Raw genomic sequence first — 7,781 nt, forward strand, 5'->3', positions numbered from 1 at the left:
TATACTTATAATATTTGAGAAAATTTTCCTGGATGGTTGTATGTTATGATTTAACCCCTCATGACAGGGTTGTGCGGCCTGAAGGCGGGACCTATCTTGACTAGCCGATCAGGGTAAGTCAACTGAACTCCGACAGCCTGATCGGCCCCCTTAATCCATATTTGATGGAGAGCCTGTCCCGATGTGGGCACAATCGACCTCATACCACTTACTATCTGAGTAAAGTGGTTGCACTCTAAATTGAATATCTGTAGCTACGGTACTGTATTCTGCTGTCTGATCCATCTTGGTCAGATACTATATAGGTAACTAATATCTGTAATATACTATTTTTACTGTGATTTCTAAAATAATCATAACCTCATAAAATTTATCTGAAATTCTAAATAAACTTACTGAAATTCTGATTTCTGTATAACTGAACTGCTATCTGAATATTTGTTTATTGGGGCGTTATGGTACTAATAAACATATTATTCTGAAATTACTGAAAAATGTATATTTCTAAGTATACTGTACACTGAAAAATTCGTCATTCGATAAACATGCAAATATCATGGTATTTCTGTTAATAACTATAAACATGGTATTCACAAATTCTATAAATATAGTACTGTTCTGTTATCAACTCAAGCCACACAAATAAATATTAATATTATCAGGTTTTGGAAACTATAAATATATATATATATATATATATATAATCTGAATAATAATTTGATAAAAATATATATATTTCATGCTGAAATCATAAAAGAGTTTCCTAACATAGCATGTTTCCCTTACTTGACTACTGGAAAGCCCCTATGGTATACTAGTCCAACACCCGCTGGGCTTCCTATTCAACACCTTGAAAACAACATTCGCTAGAACATAATGTCATTATTTTTTTGTCTCCATCATTTCGACAATTGCTAGAAGGCCAAAACTGAATAAAAGGTCTTACACTGATTTTGGGAAGAAATTCGACTTGAAACCACCAACGATCCGCCCCAGCAGACTTGAAGAGTACTCCGCCAAGAGCGTCGTGGTGGCCTCAGTTCTTCGATTCAGCGACTAACGAGGCCGAAATCAAAGAGAGATGGAGGAGAGGCCGTAAGAGAAAGAGAGAGAGAGAGAGAGAGAGAGAGAGAGAGAGAGAGAGAGAGAGAGAGAGAGAGAGAGAGAGAGAGAGAGGAAGAATTGCGTTGGATTTCTGCGATTAAACTGAGTTTAGGGCTATTTATACTGTGGCCTTCGTCAATAAGCTACGTCATCTTGTCGACGAGTCTAATAGGAAATTTGTCAACGAGCTCTCCCTTCGTCGACGAAATTCAGAATCGCCCAAAACATTCTCTCGGTATCTTCTCGTCGACGAAACATGCCATTGTTGACGAGACCCTCTTGTACCCTCGTCGACGAAGTCTACTGCCTCATTCTGTTTTTTATTCCCATCTCCTTTTCTCTTTATTATTTAAATAGCATTATTCTCCGGGTCGTTACATTAACACTCACAAGCAACATATTTCATATATTGTTTTCATATTCAGTTAATTTCCTGTATATCCTGCATCTCATACATATAACATAATTTTACACAGAATTCTATTTTACTCATGCCACACTATTTAGCAGTAAAATTCATATATATATATATATATATATATTGAAATTAGAATAGCTTCCCAAGAGGGGGGTGAATTTGGTTTTTAAAATTATCTCCTTTTTAATGCTTTGTATTATATCAACAATCACAACAAGTAATCACAAAATCAAGTCAACCACAACCAATCAACAAAATAATCAATATCTTGATCTTTATATCAATAGCCCTGTATCAAAGTATAAAGCATGCTGAATTTATATAAGCCTTATGTTATTTCACAATCACACTTCTTCCTAGTGTTTAGTTATTAAACAAACTTTCGATTTAATAAGTTTAGGATGATCAACCAACATAGTCCCTTTCGGTTTCCGCAATCAATGCTGATCAAACCAAAACAAATTATCTTTCGGTCTATTTAACAACCATACACTCAAAATTTGACAATTTATAGCATACACGTAGGTTGTAAATTTTGCTGAAAAATAAAGAGTAAGGAAGAAAAGAGAGTCATAAGGTTTTACGAGGTTCGACTTATACCCAGCCTACGTCCTCGCCTTTGGCAAACCACCAAAGGATTCACTGGTTCAGTTTCGTTGACGGGTGGAATAATACCGATTACAATCACTCCTTCCTTTAGGTTAGAGCCTGCCTCTCTAAACGATATTCTCTCATTTAGTCCAACGATTCTACAACCTTGAATCGTTTATAAACAAGAAACAAGATAAAGAAATATTTGTGTACAAGAGACACTCTCACAGCAAAGTAGAAAAGTACAAGATTCAACACAAGTATACTTCAAAGTAAATCAAATATAAAAAGATTGAAGCTCAAACTGAATTTAGATCACCACATATATCTTCCAAGTATTGAAAGATTCAGACTTTGAAAGCTCTACTTTGAAATTTGTATCAGCAGCAATTCAGTAGTTGAAGAAGGGTGAACACAAGAGAGTTTGAGAGTTTTTAGAGAACTTTGATTGCTAGAAAATTTCTTGGTGATTTGAAAACTTTGAAGTTTGGGGCTATTTATAGATATTTTAAAAGTAATTCCTTGCTCTCCAAGTTTACTTGGAGTAATCCCCAAGTTTTTCAAAAGAGTAGTGCCCAAGAAATCCATTTAAAAAATCTTCCCATTGGATATTTTAAAAATTTGTCACGATCTGGTAGTCGCCTACCAAAGAGAAAACTCAACACACAGAACACTGGCAGTCGCCTATCAGAACCCAGGCAGTCGCTTGGTTTGACCACCCAGACACCTGGCTGTTCTCAAGCAGTCGCCTGACACCCTACTGCCTGTTTTTTAAAAAACTCTTCTAACTTAGGCAGTCACCTGCCACAAGTAGGTAGTCGCCTGGCCCATCAGCTTTCACAAAAAATCTTTCTTCTTTTGAACCCTTATTTACTTTGATTTTAAAACATTCTTTAAGGTTTTTCTAACATTACATTTCTAAGTTTTTTTTGTTTTATAAGAGCTTCAATTCATTTTATATTTGAAGTTTACATGAAGTACTTACATTCAAACATTCTTAAACTATTTCAAGTAAATCCTTGCTCGTCTATCATCTTTGAGCTTCTGATCATCTTTCTTTCTTGATCTTTTTGAATAGTACTTTCATCATAAGCTTTATCATCCTTTTGAATTTTGAACTATCTTTAAGCTTTGCCTTCTTCCTGAAAGACTTTCACTTGAGACAAACCATATTAAACATATCATGATTTGTTATCATCAAAATAAGAATTGTAAGCCTTGTTAGACCAACATATATATATTTCTTATAAACTAAGTCAACCTATATTTAACATTTATATGCTGAAAATATACCTTTCATTTTTTACATAATTATCCTGAAAATATCTTTCACTTTCATTAATTCATTTTCGCATATACGTATATAATAAATAGCCCTAAGCTCGGAAAACGTAATTTAAATGGTTGGCACTTTTAAACCCATACCAAAACATATACATGTATATATAACACAATTTATTTTTCCATTAAATTCATAAAAATTCTGGTTTAAAATATATTTTTTCCCTTACCTGATTTCTTGCACTACGCCAACAGGGACCCCGAAAAGATGTCTGCGGCGCTCACCTGGACCCTGAAATTAAAAATTCTAGTTCCATCAAATTAACCCTAAATACAATATTATTTTAATATTTTCTAGGCCCATGAATTCCAAATCAATAATTATGCCCTCAAATATAGTCAGTTTATCTAATTTTCCAAATCCCACTCTCGCTTTGGAGTGGGATCTAGAAAACCCCAATTGGAAATTTACTTACGCCAAAATGACGACAATCGCGACTAGGACCACGTGGTGGTGCCTGATCGTCGATTTAACGACAAATTTAAAGCGAAATTGAGAAATTAGGAAAAAGTTGCCTTACCCCAGGAATAGGGCCTAAGCCGCTCCCACGACAAATCTGCTCTAGTAGAAATGTCGGCAGCGGAACTAAGTATCTAACGACACCTTCCGTTTCCCTATTTGCCGCAAATCCATCGAGAAATTGAGAGAGGAAGAGAGACGAAGATGGAAGGACCTAGAGCGCAGTAAATTTGCAGGGGGGGTGGCAACCTCTGGATTAAAATTTTAATTTTATTTATTTATTATTTATTTATTTTTTTGGATCACTACACAGTACCATTTTCTTCTTCTTCTTCTATGGATAATTCATCCTCACTAGCTACTTCTTCGAGTACATAAAGATTTTCCTTTCCCGACTCTTCTTCTTCTTCTTATTCCTCTCTTTCAATGGCTAAATTCCTAGTGGGTCATTGCTTAGCAAAGTGGCCTTTTTTATGACACTTAAAGCACACATCACTTCCAGACATTTGTTTGGAGGACCCATTCATAGGAGCCTTCTCTTTGTCCATAGGCTGCTGGATAGTGGGATTGCTACCTCTTGAGGTAACTTGACTCGTGTTGGTAGGTCCAGTCTTCACATAAGATGCGCTTTTCTTTTGTTAGTGTCATTGGAGGTGTTTCCAAATTTCCTACCCAATTGAGCTTCACTCATCTGCTCATAAACATGTGCCAAGTTAAAGACATGCTCAGGGGAGTCAATGTGATGAGGAAACAACTCTTTCCTAAGTTCAGGTTTCAAGCCAATCCTAAACCTAGAAATTTGTTGGCTAATGCTTTATTCTACCCCGCATCTAATGGATAGCTCATCAAACTTGCTCATGTACTCAATCACACTCATACTACCTTGTCTAAGGCTATAGAGCTGATCCATAAGATGTTCCCTATAAGAAATTGGGACATATTTTTCTGTCAGTCTTTCCTTCATCTAGTCCCAATGTTCTATGGGTCTATGACTTAGGCGGGCTTCTTATCTCTCCACATTTACCCAACGAAGCTTAACTAGCCCAGTTAGTCTGATTTTTGCAAACCTCACTCGGTGTGGTTCATGCATCTTATACCAATCAAAATATGAATTCATTTCAACTAACCAATCCTAAAAAATCTATGGATCCATTTGACCATTATAAGTAAGGGCTTCAAGTTTTACTCTCTTCATGACATCCATTTCCGGATCATGATTGTCCCTACGAAAATGTCTCCTAGGTTGGAATTCCTCTTCATCATAATCCTCTTCATTCCAATGTGGAATATAAGGCTCGTGACATTGAAATCTTCTAGGAGCATATGGTCTTGGTGGGGGATGAACAGGAGGTCTTTCTAAGGGTGGTGTCCTTTCTCTTGGGGGATTGTTTGTTTACCTAGAGTGGTGGGAAGCAAGTTTATATTCAATCTTACGAGGCTGTCCGGGATTGTCTAGAGGTGGGTCAGGAACTAAATTAGTGTCTAGCCTTTCTATCCTAGCAAGGGCATGAGTTAAGTCTTGAGTTAAGACTTGAACTTTAGGTTGAGGTTTATCTTGAAGGGTATCATGGTCTATGTTAGTCCTACGACCTTGACAATGGTTCCCAGCTCTAGTTTCCATCAAAACACAACCACAAGGGTAGCTAACTCACAACTAGGGAATGGAATTTTGGGGAGATCAATTCAGCCAAACGAGAATAGGGGTTTGAGGGTTTAGCCTAACTAATCCTACGATCTAACCTAGGCTCTGATACCAAGATGATGTAGGACGGTAAAGGGTGGCCTAGTCCTACGCTTTCAACCCTCAATCATCACATACATAATAAACACTTTGAACTGAGAATTTAACCAACCAAACTTGAAAAAAATAAATCATGCTTTATTTCACGTGTCCAAGGATTTTGAAAAGGTGTATAATTTGATTCGTAATCCAATGTCTAAGGTTCTTTCATAAGGAATCAAGTAATATGCTATGAAGATGCTATTCAATCATTCAAGAAGATAAGTCTGTGTTATCACAATAATATTCCCACAATTGACAAGCAAGTAAGTGCATAAATGTTAAAAATTTTGAGTTTTGGGCGACTTTAGTTGATTGGCATTAAAGGTCAGTCGCCTGTTCTTTTATGGGTTTGAAGAAATATGCTGATATTCAAAGAAATTTATTAACCAAGATTTAGGGAACTTTAAGCAAGGTTCTCAAGCAATTTAAGGGTTGATTAAGAACAATCTTACTGTGGGAAAATCACTAGATAACTTACTATTGTCACCACGAATCGAATCACAACAAAAAAATCCTTGAAATGACTTGAATAAGTGAAGGTGTTGCTGCTGTATGTGTACGAAATGGTGTGAGAAGGTAAGAGATGGTGAAGAAGTGCTGGATAACTAGTGGTCTCACACCACTTGATCTTCGAGGAGAACGTCGTAGCCTCTTGCCACTCAATCTCAAGGATTGGAACAAAGTTTAATAGCTTTAGCAAAGGAAATTACTTTTCTATATTCAATATCAAGTTCTTAGCTACTGTTCCAGCTTTTACAATGGATATATATAAACTTAGTATAAAGAGACAAGACACTAAACAAACTTGCACTTCCCATATAAGCATGGGAGACACAAGATATAAATGCTCACAACTTACAAACACATTGACTCACAAATTACTAGACTCTTACACATATACTTGCAAGCTTGGTTGCAATATTACACATTAAATAAAGTAAAAAAGAAGCTTAATCCGTGTGGGTCCATCTGGGACTCGAGCTCCCTTGTTTTGGTGTTCAGACGACGATATTTTTGACTAGGTCGCACCCCCAAGGCTCTTGGTTGCACTTTTGGTCGAAGTTCTCAAGATTTTCTCAGTGTGCAGGCAACTTGGTCGCACCTCATGGTGTCCTGGTCGCGTCCTGGTCGAGACTCTAAGGAAAATCTATGAACTGCTGATGGATAATTTCAGTCACAAACACCATTTAGTGTTTGGGGCATAACTTCTACTAGAAAACTCCAAATAAAGTGATCTTAGTATCAAAAGAAAGCTAACAAAATTTCCCACAACTTTTGTGTTTAATCCATTTGAAGATGGGAAGGTTTTGATTGAAAAATTTGCACATCAATTCATGGGTTCCTGCAAAATAGTACATCCGGAGGCCGTCCACGTGTCACCATGTCAGCAAAAGAAAGAGGTAAGATCTGCTGATCCCCATCATTTGGTTGCAAAATTATCAGAACATCACTCAAATGAAATGGCTCATTTGCAAAACTCATGGAGTCATATAAACCAAGCCTATCCAACATCAAACATTTCAGGTTCATAAAAAGCCTAAATCCTAGAGGCATGAGGCTCATATTTTAGAAATTCAACCTTATCAACCATATCAAACATAGATCAAGGCAAGAGAAATTAGGTGGAAAAGACTTGTCCTAGAAGGCCGTTTGCAATGGTGCATCTGGGGTTCGAAACCTACTGCTTGTGCCATACATCCGGATTTACCTCCTATGTGTTGGTTATGGGCACGACTGACGTAGACGTGAGATTAGTCTAGTGCGTAAGCCTAGAAAACACGATGTATCCAAAAATTAAAAAAAAAAATTAGGTGGCTAGTAAAAACCAATTTAATGCCATAAAAATGAAGTTAAAATAGGGGAAGGGAAGGGAGGAAGAGAAGAGAAAAAAAAAAAGCTAGTTAATGAAGCGATTTCTTAAATAAATTTATTTAAAAAATGCTGAACTATCTAGCGTGTTTTGGTCATCGTGTTGGTGGGTGGTGAGCTCACCTTGATTAAAAGACTTTAAATGATCTAGCGTTTTTTAGGATATTGGGAAATTAAAAAATGCCGGACTATCTAGCACGTTTTGGTCATCGTGT

This window comes from Malania oleifera, chromosome 13, assembly GCF_029873635.1.
Source record: "Malania oleifera isolate guangnan ecotype guangnan chromosome 13, ASM2987363v1, whole genome shotgun sequence".
Taxonomy (NCBI): Eukaryota; Viridiplantae; Streptophyta; class Magnoliopsida; order Santalales; family Ximeniaceae; genus Malania; species Malania oleifera.